Source organism: Lissotriton vulgaris, chromosome 3_1 (assembly GCF_964263255.1).
Source record: "Lissotriton vulgaris chromosome 3_1, aLisVul1.2, whole genome shotgun sequence".
Taxonomy (NCBI): domain Eukaryota; kingdom Metazoa; phylum Chordata; class Amphibia; order Caudata; family Salamandridae; genus Lissotriton; species Lissotriton vulgaris.
The window spans coordinates 1,235,317,721-1,235,333,852 of NC_141689.1; the positions used below are offsets into that span (position 1 = coordinate 1,235,317,721).

General features: G+C 48.7%; 1 protein-coding gene across 1 annotated transcript in view; it reads left to right on the plus strand.

Annotated features, from left to right (window-relative positions):
- Nucleotides 1-16,132, plus strand: part of GSR (glutathione-disulfide reductase) — a 183,159-nt gene that overhangs the window by 124,142 nt on the left and 42,885 nt on the right. The window lies entirely within an intron of this gene.

Here is a 16,132-nt window from a genome sequence, read left to right on the forward strand (position 1 = left end):
GTCCGTCTATTAGCTCCCACGCTGAAGCGCCTTGAGGTCACTGTGCACGGTCCAGCAGTAGCGACCACCTGAAGAGGCGTGAGCGGAATGCTGTCTCCCATACCCCCGGGCCTTGAGGTCACCGTGCAAGGACGAGCAGTAGAAATCCAAACAAAACGATTATACCCGAGCGCTGCCTCCCTTGATCCATTTTCTTGCAGAAACTGTGCGAAGACACACCTGCGATCCGCCCGGAGGTTTGTGCCTCAATGCAGACTCCTTGCTCCAGAGCCTTGAGGTCACTGCAAAAGAACAAGCAGTGTCGATCCTCTCAGCAGGGGTGGGGAAACATCTGACGAAATTGCCAGGGCCGCTTTGTGTTCTCACTGCAGCCCTGCAGACACTGGTCAGTGTCGATCCTCTCAGCAGGCTCGTGTCTGAGTGTTGTGTGCTGTCCTGCAGCGCCTTGAGGACCCTGCGCAAGGACAAGCTATGTCGATCCTTTAAAGAGTTTCTGTCCACTAGCAGCTCCCTCGCTCCAGCGCCTTGAGAACACTCTCCGAGGACAGATACGAGCGATTCTCTCAAGAGGCTGGTGTCTGAATGCTGCTTCCCGTGCTACAGTCCAGCGCCTTGAGGTCACTGTGAAAGGACAAGCAGGAACAAAAGGTAAATGATGCTCTATGAGACACGTTTACTTTCTGTATTTCCCACGCCGTACCTTAACCCTGAGCAGGGAAATGAAGGGTGTCAAGGGTCTATAGGTGTGACAAGGGGTCCAACCCGTGGTGTTACCAGGGGTCAAACGGTAAGTGATGTTGCAACTGCTACCCTTGCCATTTCGGTGTTTAATTCGGACTCTTTAAAGCTATGATAAAAAAGATATCATGTATGTTTCCTGTACCTTTCAAATGGGGGGACATAACCTTAACAGATTATCTGTTGTGCGAGTGTCTCAACCTTACATTCGCTTCTCTAAATGCACCCACTGAGTAGGGAGACACAGACCAGCTCTCTGTTTAGCAGGGTGCAGAAGTGTTATGTGCATTGAACGTTATAAAAGATGAATGTCAAAGCAGCAACTACAAGGGAAAGTGAGGTTAACATTAAACAGCCTGCCATCAAAATTAATTGATTCCGCAAGACTGTCCTATAAAACCACCCATCATTGGGTCATTGGGGCTTTCTTAAGGCCAATGCATGCACAGAATAGCATATGGTTGCCTTAAAGATGTCCACCAGCAGAACGTGTCAGAAGAAAGCAGTTCACTCACATAACATGCACCTGCCCCACTCTGCAGATGGAAGGACTGGCTCAAACCAATTATTTTAACAACAAGCATTTTCAATGCAACGGCTCTGTGTGTGGGGGGGGCTCTGTGTGTGTGTGTGTGTGGGGGGGGCTCTGTGTGTGTGTGTGTGTGGGGGGGGGCTCTGTGTGTGTGGGGGGGGCTCTGTGTGTGTGGGGGGGGCTCTGTGTGTGTGGGGGGGGCTCTGTGTGTGTGGGGGGGGCTCTGTGTGTGTGGGGGGGCTCTGTGTGTGTGTGTATGGGGGGCTCTGTGTGTGTATGGGGGGCTCTGTGTGTGTGGGGGGGGGGCTTTGTGAGTGTGTGTGTGGGGCTCTGTGTGAGTGTGGGGGCTCGGTGTGTGGGGCTCGGTGTGGGTGGGTGTGTGTGGCATTTGCGAGAGATTAAGCTATTGGCATTGTAAATGACTGCCATTTATTTGTCTGTTTTCAAAACCAACACATAAATGACAATTTTGTTATTTACAATGGCAATAGCTCTAACATTTGCAAAGGCGAGACCGTTGCATTGTAAATGCTTGTTCTCTTAGATATTTAGTCAGTGGTTCCCATATATCTTAAGATTTGGATGTTTTTGGGAGTTCATCTGCATATAGGGCTAGCGTCTCTTTACAATATACCAAGCTCTTAACCCATTGTTCCAATGTAGGGATTGCTCGTCTTCCGTAGTTCATTGCCACACGCCTCTTGGCCATTAACAAAGTTATTGCTGTAAATTTGTATACGCCTCCTTTCAAGTTTGGAAGTAATCGTAGCAAGCAGGTGTGCGGACTGCACTGTATCATGTTTCCATTTGTTTTGTTTACATTTCTAACAACCTACGACCAAAAGGATTTTATCCCATCAGTTCCGTGCTAGGTGCATAAAGTCTGCCACATATTTCCCACATCTTCGGCACGCATCACTATCTTTGATCCCATATTTATATAACCTGGCAGGGTTGTAGTACACTTGCTGTATATATTTAAAATGTATAATGCGGAGATTGCACTTGGACGTTAACATCTCTGTTTGATTACTGCATATCACTCATTCCTCCTGTGCAAGCTGGGGTTGTAACTGCATTCCAGCGTTCTAATGCTTATGCTGGAGGTGTTCTTTTTCTCTTCTTCTGCACTCTTGCATAATTTGGTCACTACTTTGCAGCGTGTGGGAGCCGCCAGCAATACCTGTAGTGTATTTAGTGTTGGGTGTTCCTTTGGGAACGTCGGATAATAATAATAATAATAATAATAAAGGGGTTTATAAAGCGCATGGTGACGTCATCCCGGCGTGTCCCCGGATACAGCTCCCTCAGCGCCTGTTTGAGCCTATGATATAGAAAAGTAAATAATAGTGTTTTGTATATATATTGTAGGTCGTCAAGGGTGATATACCTTCTTTCTGGGAACATGTCCATCATCCTCTCTTGGCCTACCTGTTTTAGTACATTGAGAGCTCCCCCCTCCTGTAACTAAGATATCCGGGTGATACTCAGTCGGTAGCAACGGGGCATAAAGTGGCAGTTTCCCTGCTCTTCCCCCTAGTGTTTGACACGCTGAGGTTGTACAGTGTATTGTATTGATTTCTGTTTGTGGTATCCCCCTATTGTGATGCAACAGCACATTCCATATAGGGTGTGCATCGCCCTCCTCCACCACTAAATGTGGTGTCTACACATATGGGTTGTACCAATAGGGCGCAAAATGCGCCTGGGCACAGATCTGGTACTCCAAATCCTCCACTTTGGTAAGGCATAGTTAGGATTTCCATCTTAACTCTTGGCTGCTTCATCGCCCAGATTAGACTCACTAATTGTGAACGTATATTTGTGAAGAGTACGCTAGGCAGGGTAATGGGAATATTTATAAATGGGTAAAGGAAACCAGGGAGCATTATCAATTTTAACAGCACTATCGTGTCTGCCAGAGATAGGGGCATTGCTATCCATCTGTCAACCCTGTTTTCAAATTTGATTAGTGCCGTGCCATAATTTTCCCATATAACTAGGTCTGGATTTCTGTGTCCCCATACTCCTAAATGTTTCACAGGTTGTGTGGACCCCTCTAGTGGGTATTCAAGCTAATATGGTATCATGCATTCCATGAGTGGTATAATTGTTGATTTTCCCCAGTTGATGATGAGGCCTGAGAACTGTTAGAAACTAACATATTCGCATAGTACTCTTTCCAGGTATGTTTCGGGTTCTCTCGCATAGGGTTTCATATAGTCCGCATATAGAGATCGATCTGAAAGAGGCTATTAGTTATACATTCCTTTTTCTTAGAATTACCCCCAGGCGTCAGACTGGATCCGGAGAAATATTTCTTAGCAGTAACCCTGCGTGTCGGTAGGTGGCGTTGGTCGACTCAGAGTCCGTCATCGGCATCGTGGTCGCCGAGATGACGTTGCGGTATCTGGAGAGAGCGTGCCGCGTAGTCACTTTTTGATTAACCCTTTTTCGACTTTGGTTGAAATGTTTTTAAGTCATTGACCCCTGCTACACGAGGGATATCCAGCTGTCGGCCCGGTTTCAAACCCTGTCACTCCTGTCACAGGTTGATGTCAGTCACTGATCCGCGCCTCTTGTGTGCCTGGAGCACGACCACGACCGTGCTCGGACGGCCAAGCCCTGAACCTGAAGTCTTTGGGGGAGTGGTCCTGAAAGCTTTTGGAGGCCCGGCAGTCCGCTCCGAGCCATTTGAGGTCCCGGTCGAGGAGACGGTCGCGGGACCGGTCGAGGAGTCACCACTGTTCGTCCTTGAAGTCTTCGCACGCCTCTGGTAAGTCGAAGGACAAGAAGAAGGCAAAGAAGCATTGCCACTCTTCGCCTTCTCCCCATCTGTCGGCCGATGTGACTCGGGACCCGGAGTGTCGCCGCTCTCTGGCTCCTTCTTTAGAACCCGCTGGGACGGCTGCGCGCTTCCCTCCTTTTCCCGGAGCCAGAGCGTCCCCTTCCCAGATTCGTACATTTTACGAAGCACTGCACAGCAACTTTGGGCAGCCTGACTCCGCGTGCGCCTTAGAGCCCCATGAACTCGGCTGGGGGACCTGGACCTTTGATGCCAGAGGCTCTGACTTTGGCGCCCGCAGGGTCCTCAAAGATCCAGGCCTGTATCCGGATCGGCACCGGTCGACCTCCTGGTCCCAGGCGCAAATTCCAGTGATGACACCCTGACGTCGGCTGCGCCCCCAAACTGCGTTGACCACAGCCTCCCCCCGACTTGGACATGGCGCCGGACCGATGTCTGTATCCGTGCCGGAGGGTACTTTTGTACCCCTGTTCATCTCTGGCGTTCCCTACCCCCCTGAGTGGCAGCCAGAGGAGGGTGAGGAGGACTGAGTTGGGTCTGTTGACCCTCTAGCAGACCAACTTGAGGAGCTGGACTGGTGATGCCAGTGGTCTGGATACCCCCTACTGTGGCTATGGAGGAGGGAGCTTCCTACGCTGTGGTGTTGCGTAGGGTGGCTGAGGCCTTGGGCCTCGAGCTTCCTACGGTGGCTGTCAGGACTAACCCCTGCTGCCTTTCAATGAGGCCCTCTCTGACATCCTTCTGGGCACTTGGTCCAAACCCAGCACAGGGGCTGCTGTGGAATGGTTGATTGCCCAATGCCACTGCCCGGCCCAGGGTGACACTTTTCCTCTCCTGACACCTTACCCCTGAGAGCTTGGTGGTCCAAGCCTCATCCTCAAAAGGCTCCCCCAGATAGGGAATCCAAGAAGCTGGACCATCTTGGGAAGAATATGTTTTCTTCCGCCAGTTAGGACTGAGGTCGGTAAACACCGCATGTCTCTTGGCCGTTATACACACACGGTGTTGTATACGGTCACTCAAGTGCTGCCACGGTGCCCGGAGTAGGCCCGGCTGTGCTTGCCTGCGCTGTTTCTGAGGATCGAGACTCCGCTAACTTCACCATCTGGTGTGGGCTTGATACCGCCGACTCACTGGGTAGAATGGTTTCCACGTTGGTAGCCCTGAGGCGCTACGCCTGGTTGAGATCATCTGGCTTCTCTGGGAATGTCCAATCCACACTTTTGGACATGCCCTTTGATGGCCATCGCCTGTTTGACAAGGCGGACAACACGCTCTAGCTCTTTAAGGACTCTAGGGCCACGGCCAGATCCTTGGACCTCGCAGCAACTTCTCGCCCCATGCAGTCTGCTTTTGTGGCTACGGAAGGGGTGCCCCACCACGTTCTACCCAGATTCACAGGGCAGTGCAAGCTACCCAGCCTATGCATGGCTGGGTATGTGGGAGCCACCGTCGCGGGTCTGGGGGTCAGCGGGGGGGCCAGTCCACCAATGCCCCCCCTGCAGCAGCCTCCAAACCTTCCTAGTCTGACCTTTCAGGGCCACTAGTTGCCAGTGGGCGGCAGTATCCGCCATCGCCTCCCCCACTGGCACAACATCACGTTGGACAGGTGGGTTTTTCAGATAAACCCAAGGGGCTACTCCCTCCCCTTCGAGACTAGCCTTCCCTCCATGCCACCAACACTCCATCGCATGTCGGAGGATCGTTGGCCCGAAGTTACAGCTCTCTTGGCTAAGGGAGCTATTGAATGAGTCCCTGTGCCAGAAGTAAGTTGTGGTTGCTACTCCCACTACTTCCTGGTACCCAAGAAGGACAAAGGCCTGCGTCCTATCTTTGACCTCATGGATGTCAACCGCTTCCTCCGGAAGGAGAAGTTCAAAATGTTAACCTCGTCTGCCCTCAACCCTAGAGACTGGATTGTAGCGTTGGACTTGAAAAACACTTATTTTCAAATCCCCTTCTTGCTTGCCCACCGGCGTTACCTACAGTTCACGGTAGGCCACAAGCATTTTCAGTTTACCATACCCCCCTTTGGCCTTACCAGCACCCCTCAGGTGTTCACGAAAGTGATGGTGGTGGTCGCAGCTCATCTGCACAGATCAGAGGTTCCAGTCTTCCCCTATTTTGACGACTGGCTGTTGAAGGCGGGCTGCCCAGGTTGTTACCTCCCACCTCCAGATTACGGTGGACCTCCTGCATTCGCTGGGGTTCATTATCAATGTGCCGAAGTCGCACCTGATTCACTGTCAGAGGCTCCTTTTCATCTGAGCAGCTCTGGATACAGAGCAGTTTCGGGCGTATGCTCCCGAACAGCCAGTCTGGGATATTCGGGCTATGATACTGATGTTTCAGCCTCTATCCCGGATTTCGGTGAGAATGACCCTGAGACTGCTGGGCTTCATGGCCTTCCGCATCCTGCTGGTAGATCATGCCAGATGGCATATGCGGGCTCTGCAGTGGGACCTGAAGTTCCAGTGGGCGCAGCATCAGGGAAATCTTTCCAATGTTGTGCAGATCTCGGAGGGGACTGCAAGTCATTTGTAGTTGTGGCTCATGAACTGGGATTGGGTCAGTGGCAGATCCCTCTCCCAACCAGAGTTCGAAGTGGTGTCGGATGCGTCGCTCCTGTGATGGGGCGGCCACATGGGAGAAGCGGAGATCAGAGGTCTCTGGTCTCTGGCGTAGTCTCTGCTCCACGTCAACCTTTTGGAGCTCTGGGCGTATCCTCTTGCACTGAAGGTATTCCTTCCTTCTTTCAAAGGAAGAGCAGTGCAGGTGTTCACGGGCAACAGCACCGCCATGTGGTACTGCAACAAACAGGGCAGGGTAGAGTCGTGAACCCTATTGCAAGAGTCTATTCGCCTTTGGCTGGAACATCAGGGCATGATGCTGGTGGTTCAACACCTGGGAGGTTCCTTGAACGCCAGGGAGGACGAACTCAGCCGCCGATGCATGATGGTTCATGAATGGTATCTTCACTCAGAGGCGGTGCAATGTCTCTTTCGGCAGTGGGCGTTGGTTAGATCTATTCGCCACCAAAGAGAATGTGCAATGCCAGCAGTTCTGCGGTTTGGCGTTTCAAGGCGCACTCGCTCATCGCAAGTGGAATTGGGGCCCCCTGTACTCCTTTCCGCCTGTACCACTTCTGCCCAGAGTGCTGAAGAAGATCAAGCGTGACTGGGCCCAAGTCATTCTTGTGGCTCTGGACTGGGTACGAAGAGTCGGGTACCCTGAGCTCTTGAGCATGGCCATCTATCCTCCGATCAGACTGACTCTTCAGGAGGATCTTCGGTGGCAACATCCGGGGACAATCCTCCACCCGAACCTGTGCAGCCTCCACCTCCGCGACAGTTGACAGCTTTCGACCTTCTTCCGAAGTCTGCAACTCCACTAAAACAATATACACCTGTAGATGGAACAAATTTGTGGCATGGTGCCTAGCAAAGGCTGTGGATCCCCCTTTCTGCCCCTCTTTCAGAGGTTCTCCACTTCATTCCTTCTTTGCCCAGCAGGGCTCTGCTCTGGGCACTCTTAAGGGCTATCTTTCGGCCATTTCGGCCTGTCTTCGCCTTCCCGATCAGCCTTCTCTTTTCAAGTCCCCGATTGGTATCAGATTTCTGAAGGGCATTACTCATCTCTTTCCTCCTTCTGCTTTCGCAATGCCCCAGTGAGACTTAAATCTTGTCCTCAGTTATCTTATGTGTGCTCTCTCGCCACTACTTAATTGTCCTCTTCGTCTCCTTACTTTGAAGACTGCTTTCTTTCTTGCTTGCCATCACCTCTGCTCACATGGTGAGTGAGCTTCTGGCTTTATCTTCCAAACCTCCCTTTCTTACTGTCCGGACAAAGTGGTTCTTCGTACTAGGCCTTCTTTTCTGCCCAAAGTGGTTACCACTTTCCACATAGGTCAGACCTTCACATTGCCCACCTTCTTTCCACCTCCGCACCCTTCCAAAGAGCAGTAGAAACTCCACCGTCTGGACCCAAAACGTGCGCTGTCCTTCTACCTTGACCGCACAAAACACTTCCGGGTGGACGATCAACTCATCGTGGGTTATGTGGGCGCAAGTGCACAAACGTACCATCTCTCAATGGATTGTCCTATGTATTAAGATCAGCCAAATTCGGAGAGATGGTTTTTTCTGCCGTTCTGTTCTTTACGACTTCCTGGTGTGAACTTAGTTCGCAGACCCACCTCCGGGAATGGTATTGCTGGGGTATCTATTGTAAGGTAAGGAATCTATAACTAATAGTCTCTTTCAGATGAACAAGTTACTTACCTTCGGTAATGATGTATCTGTAAGAGACCTATATTAGTCATAGATTGCTCACCGCCCCACCCATCCTCCCCGTTCTCCAAACTGACTTCTAGGAAGAGAGACTCCCTTAGAGGGCCCTAGTTTGGTGCACCAGTGGTCAGTGTCTTGCATGGCTTCTGGTTTGGAATGTTGTGTCAGAACTGACATCAGTGCGGGGCGGGGTCTAAGTAGACACCGCAACGTCATCCTGGTGACCACGACAAAGGTCGCGGAGTCGACCGACGGCCCCTTCCGATGCACTGGGGTACTGCTAAGAAAAAATTTCTCCGGATCCAGTCTGATGCCTGGGGTAATTATAAGATAAGGAATTTTTAACTAATATATGTCTCTTACAGATATAACGTTACCAAAGGTAAGTAACTTGTTCGTTAAGCTGTCTCTGTCTAAATTGCAATGCCGAATCCCTGTGCTGTTTCCTTATGATGCATGCCAATGGTTCTATCATAAAAGAGAACAGTAACGGAGATAAGGGCCAGCCCCGCCTCGTGCCTCTGTTTATCTCTATCGGTTCTGCTGTTTACCCTTCTGTCCGTACTCCCGACACTGGGTACCTGTATAAGATGCCTATCCATTTCAGGTAGCCCCATTCTTTCAAGTATCTGGAACATAAAGCTCCATTGTATGGAATCAAATGCTTTAGCGGCTTCCAGCTTAACTGGCACCACTTTAAGATCTGGCTTGAGTTGGTAAAAGAGTGCAAAGAGTGTTCGGAGGTTATGGGTGGTGGACCTGGTTGGAATGAATCCCAATTGGTTTGAAAATGCTGTTAATGTCATCTGGGGTTGTAGTCTATTGGCCAAAATACGGGCCAATATTTTGGCGTCTATATTGATCGGGCATAACGGCCTGTAAGAGTCTCATCTCGTCTGGGTTTATCTTGTTTGAGGAATGTTATTATTAACCATTTAAGTGCGGCGCACATTCAAAGGACGGCGCATGCACCACCTCGGTAGTGCTGCGCACGTCCGTTGAACGTTCCGGCCCCACCCGCGCAATAGAACGTTCCGCACCAGCGCAGAACGTTCAGCGCAGCGGAGGGGTTAAGACTTCCCTTATTGTTGTCGGAAGAGTGCCTTTTTCATATGCTTCTTTGTACATTTCCAACATGTGTGGACAGGTCTGCAAATGTTTTAAAACTCGCCAGTGAGTCCATCTGGCCCTTGCGCTTTTCCATTTGGCAAGGAGTGTATCGCTTCTGTCCGCTCCACTTCTTCGACGGGTTGACTTAAATGCTCCTGCTGTCCCTCAGACAGCCATGGGAGCGCTATATCATATAAGTAGTTATCCAGCTCTTATGTCCGGAACTGCTTGAGGGATGCATAAAGGCTTTCGTGAAAACTCTTTAATTGAGACAGTATTCCCCTTGGTCATAATAGTTATTTCCTTCTTCGCCTGTGATCTGTGTGATGGGATGATGACGTTTATTGATTGCTATTTTTGTTACAAGGGTGTGGCCTGGCCTTCCTCCCTCTCCATGTGCCCTTACTACATGCCTTTTGGACCAGTAGTGTGCTTCTGTTTGTGCTAGTTTGTTGTATTCTGTTATACGGTCCCTGATATCCGCTAAAGTGGCTCGACTCGTCTTGGTATCGTATTCCTGCTCTAGTTAGGACAAGGTGTGTTCTGTTTGTTGCGTCTGTGTGTGGATGTCTTTCAGTATACCCACTTTTGTACTTATGCATACCCCTCTTATAGTTACTTTGAAGGCCTGCCACAGTGTAGAGGAGTCACTAACTGAGCCCTTGTTGATTGTAAAATATTCTGTGATGGCTTACCCAATTGTTTCCCTAAAGATCGGGTCCAGCAGTGCCCCCGTCCTGAATCTCTATTGGCGCGGGATTCATTCTGGGAACTGCAGGTCTATCTTAACTGTGTTGTGATCTGATTTTTTTTTTTTTTTTTTTTATATATGTTTTTATTAGTTCCAAAATAGAGCAATGGAATCATTTCCAGGACACACAGGCAAGCAGATGCTCATATTGCGGCAATACAACCTGGTCGCACCCAGGGAAAAGTGGCAGAGACATAATCAGTTATTGCGTACCGTACTTCAATGCTAATACGCCAGATGTCAACAGGACCCTTGAGAAGCAAATGTAGTAATAACAACCAGTTGTCAATGTGCGTAATGAGAAAACATCCTTGCTGCACATTTAGGACTACCAAAGGAAACTTACCCTCCTCCCTCTTATCCTCCTCCCTCCCCAGCGTGTCATATAAAACAAAAAATATGGGAACAGCAAGGTGTACCACAAGGGAACACAATAAAGGTCTGCTACAGCAAGTATCAAGGAGTTTGTCTATGCCAGAGGCAAGTGTAGTAAGGGACGCAATAGGTACATATAGCAAGGTAATGAGTATACTGTGGTCAGGGCAGAACAGCCGGGTCATCAGCCAGGGGATCTTCATCCAGATCAGTGGCTGGGACTTTCAGAAAGACCACTAATGCTTCCCAAGCCATTGCTGCTTCCAAAGCGCTCTCGCTATTTGCCTTGTTTGCCAGCTGTAATCTAACCGTGCCTTCGCATTCTGCCCATTTAAGGAGGTCAGCCTTCCATCGGTCGACCCCTTCTTTGATTTCCAATGCGCTGTAATGTCTCTTTTGGCCAAGAGAAGGCCCAAGTCAAAACATTTACCAGTAATCTTATTCTTGGATGTGTGGGGAAACTAATGCAGCAGACAAAGGCCTATAGTTGGCTCTACCTCTCTACTGGGTTGTGATCTGATAGCCCCACCTTTGCCACCCAGGCGTTTGTGTCAGTGATCACCAGCCATTAATCTAGCCTGGACCAGGATTCATATACTGATGAAGCATGTGTTCCCTCCAACCAATCTGGATATGGATCCTCCAGAGATCCACCAACACCATCTCCTCCATCCCATCCCTTATAGTTCTGGCTGCCCTAGGGTTTTGCCCCCATGATGCCTTACTTTATCCTTACGTGGATCTAGATATATGTTCAGATCCCCCCCCCTCCCCCATATTATTTCTGATTGTGGAAGTGAGCGTAAGGCATTAAATATATCTGTTTAGGAAGCTGGATCGTCCACGTTTAGCCCGTACACACAGACCAGCGTTACTAATTTACAGTGCAGACTACTCTGCAGTACAGCATACCATCCAGATGCATCCATGGCGAAGTGTGTAACCTTGAACGGCGTTCACTTTCTCACAAGCGTTGGCGCCCCCGCCTTGCGTACGTGGAGTACAAGGATGACAACCTAGTTCCTGCCCAGTTTGCGCCCACCTTATTCTCTGTGTGTTTTATTAAATGTGCTTCTTGAAGAAGCGCTATTTGAATATCACGCCTGGTGAGATAGGTCAGTTCTTGCCGTGTTTTCTTTGGATTGTTTATCCCCCGGACATTCCATGTCAGGCATGCAAATTTGATGTTGCCGGAGTTACCTGCCAGTGCCAACTCAACGGTAGGTTAGCTTCAGCTGCATTTCTGATACCTTGTATTCGTACCCTATGTGTATCTTCGGTGTGCTACAGGTTATTCAAACTTTGAACCTGTTTCCCAATCTCTCCCACCCCCTCCCACTTCATCATCTCAAACTAGCTAAAGAGACTTTCCCTCTTACCCCACCTATTGACTAGCTTTTGAACTATAACAAGTCAGTCCTTTTGGGAGAGACAGAGAAACTTTGTTTATTTAGACCATTGTCTTTTAAACAGTACAAAACAAAACACTATCAGGATCCAGATAGTACGATCATCTAACTTCTACTACATCATAAATAATTGAAATTCAACACATGTTAAAAGAAGGTGGCACCCTCAAAGACACACTATTCATTGAACTCAAATTTTACAGAAATCTCTAGGTTCCTAAAAGAATAAAAAGAAAAATTCACATTTACAGTAGACCTAAAAACACTTAAGATCAATGCCCCTCCTTCAGTATCTCCCTTCCAAATTCTTTTATGGCCTTCAGGGTTTTTCCCAGTCCTATTGCAATTTCTAGCGAGGGCATATCTGTAAGTAAACAGATCGCTTGGGCACGCAAAGTTATCTTATGTGATAAAAATATAGGACATAAAAACAGTTTCCGTATGTCAAGTACAAATGTGCAATCAAGCAATATGTGCAACATGTCATTTCTTGGTCCTAGCCCACAGTTACAATTACGTTCTGGGCCAATCAGTGCAGTCTTTATTTTTCCGTCAATCTTCCAAGGGTTCACCCCAACTCGGGTCCTTCGAATTTTGTATCTTAACCCTTGGTTTGGCAATATATCCAAGTACGAAACCAAGCTTCATTTACCCATGAATTCTTTAACCACTGGACCGATTTTTCTTTTCGCTAGCATATAATCTAGGTCCTGTGCCCTTGAAAAGGATTGACCTTGTTCCCTAAGCGTTCTCTTTGTTAACTCGGCCATTAAGGAGTCCTGGGAAAGTCTCACATTAAGGCGCCCTGCTACTTTCTGGAGGATTCTTCTCACGTCCTTTGCCCAGCCAAGGCTACTTATTTGGATCTTCTCTCTACACCATTGTGAGACCTTCTGTATCACTCCTAGGTCTTGACGCTTCCAAAATCTTACCAGGGCCATTTGTGATTTCATACTCCAAGAGGTTAACCCTAGTTCCATTCTGATTGCTTGAACCATTGTACAATTAGGTAAAGACAATAATATTTTACAATTTTTTCCCTCTTCCTGATCCCACTCATGTTTACCACTCAGGTGTAACACCTCTACCCCATATAATACTGGGGGGGGCAGAATCATCGCTTCGAATGCCTTTAACATTGGTTTGTGTGTCATATCGCCATATTCTTTATTAAACCTTTTCAACCCACATGTGGATGAAAAAGATTTTGCTTTTTGAGCTTCCAAATGGGTGCGCCATTTTAGCGCACTGTCAAACCAGAAGCCTAGATATCTATATTCTTTAACTGCCTCTAATTTGTAATCGGTACAAAAGGGGGTGGTGATGGACGGAGCATCTGAATCAATCGAACACTCACACCCAGTCAAAAGATCTGGGTTTAATCCATCACCGTTCTTTAGCCCACTTTGCCACCCCAGTTCAGACATGGCTATATGCAAATCAGTCTGACCCTGTGCCTCATGGGAACAGTCCAGCCCGAACTGCCAAGCCATGTCTTCCCTGGACCGGAAACAAGCTTCCGAGGACCGGTTTCTGGCATTCCAGCCGTCTTCAGCCCGGCTTGCTTGAATCCAGTGGCAAAGTGAGCAAGGGACTCACGTCTGAGCATACCCTGCCACACTTATGGCGGCCAAAAGCGGTACAAAAGGGGGTGGTGATGGACGGAGCATCTGAATCAGTGGGCTGAAGAACGGTGATGGATTAAACTCAGATCTTTTGACTGGGTGTGAGTGTTTGATTGATTCAGATGCTCCGTCCATCACCACCCCCTTTTGAACATGTCACCCGGTCTTATCACAGCCTCCCAACCACAACTTGCACCATCCTCAACCCAGAGGGAAATCGCAAATTCCCTTGGGGTAAGACGGGCACCTCTGCAGTCTTCAACCTCTAGTTCCCCCACCCAGCTCTCCCACATACAACGAACTGAGGGAAGCGACCTGGGGCATTAATTATCGGAGCCGATATATCATTGAGATCGCTCCTTTACCCAAACGACCCAATAATAACTTTGCTTCTAGGGGGCTATGTTCGGGTATCTCCATGCCTGCCGAGATGTGCGCTAAAAGCGCGTGAGGAAGTTGGAGGTAACAAAACAACTGTTTGGAAAAGGCCATATTAATCCTGTAACTCTTGAAAGGACATCAAGAGCCCTCGCCCCCAAACATCACCCATGTGGGTGATACCTATGCTGTCCCAATGTAAGAACACCGCAAGGCCAGCCATCTGGCTTAACCAGGTGCCCTGCCATAGGGGTGTCATGTCTGTGAGGCGGCGCATTCACTGGTTGAGGCGCAAGGCCGCCGTCCAGGAGAGCACCGTCAACCAAGTACAAGACTGGGACTGCGGGGCTAATGAGGTTCTATATAAAAGGTCTGTGGGTCCCACTTTTATAGTCCTTTTCAAGACTGGTTGTGGATTCACTGTTTAAGGTTCTGAACCTGGTTTGTGGTGATTCCTTTTTAAGAGTCTTTCTCTATCTGTTCTTCAGACTCCGCGTCTTTGCATATTTATGGCTCACACAGCAGGTAGTGATGAGGCTAGCTCTAAACAGGAGTATTTTAAACAAGGGCACAATTAAGTGTGAGATCTCGCTGTCATCGCCTTTCCTGACAAAATTGTTGGGGAAGGCAAAAAGGCCAGACACCTTTAACAGACAACTGCATGTGCACCCCACCAGATGGCAGTGCTAAACAGACCCTCCCCAGGACAGGGCAGTCTGATTTGCCACCTTTTGTTGCTGCAGAACAAGCAAAATGGAGCGCGCCCCCTCCCCCCCCCCCCCCCCCCGCCCCCCCCCCCCCCCCCCGCCAAAAAAAAAGAAATTTGCTGTATTTTTGCAACGGGCACAAATGTGATGTCACAAAAATACTGTGGCCCAGGCAGCAAACGTGAACTGAGGAATTAGATGTCAAATGGGAGAGAGTGCAAAATACATTTTAATTAATGCTCTCTCTGGCACCATCCGGATGCATTGCTTCCCAGCATCACATACATGCTGCTGGAGGGAGCTTTTAATATGCCTCCTGCACCACCCGCCCATCTTAAAGTCCGGTATCAGGAGGGTGGAGGGGACTACTGTAACAGCCACCTGTAGCAGCATGTATTACGTCCTGCTCAGTGATGCACGAGTGGAAGGGGGAATAGAAAGTTGTCAGGGAAGTGGTGGGAAAGAAAAGGAGGACGACTGCCGCGGGTTGGTGGGTGTGGGGAGGGCAGGTAGATGCATGATGGGAAGCTCAAAGTGGTGTTGCAGAGCAGGATAGAGAATGAAAACTCTTACCACCTACCAGCCTCCTTTTATTCAACTTAGTACAGCAGCGTAAGGTCAATAAAAGGAGGTTCAAATAAGCTTCTAAGTTTTTTGTGTTTTTTGTAGATGTTGTGGGGCTTTTGTAAAAAATAAAAATTAATAAAACCGGATTATTACAAAAAGTCCCAATTTTCTATGTTTTGCCAAATTCTGAAATAGCAAAACACTTTGGAGTTAGGCCAAGGAAGAACAAATCAGCAGCCTCTTGCAAACAGGATCTCATTGGATACCTGAGGTTAGCCATGTCTCCACCCTCCCTCACTTCAGTGTCTTGATCTCCTCTTCCAGCCACTGGAATGCAATCAATGCTTGGTGAAGCTGTATCCACTCCATCTTGTGCTATGCTATACAGGGAGCATGCAACATCGTTGTCACTGGTCTTAGCATTCAGACTCTCACCATACCCAAAATCTTTTTACCATGCTTTTGCTTCACATTAACCCTACGTAGCAGGTATTCACCACACACGGAATGTCAGCGCAAGGTTCTTGGGGGTCACACTAAATTGGAACTTTACATGAGTGGGTTCAGTAGATTGCACTCCTAGCGGACACAAGAAAAGGTCTTGTCATATCTAACAATTAACAAAGCTCAGTACAATACCACTGCCATTTTGTGATCAAATCAGGACATGGACAGTAGTCCCATGTTGGCTATATCTGTACACTTGTTGCGGCTCTCCCGGACACAGAAATGGTTCTGGACCTTGGCGTTATCAAGATTAGCCCAAGGCCACAACATACACACTTGATTAGCGTGCTTGCCAGGCCAGCTAATAGCCAGTATACCAGTTTCGCTTGCAGGTGAGT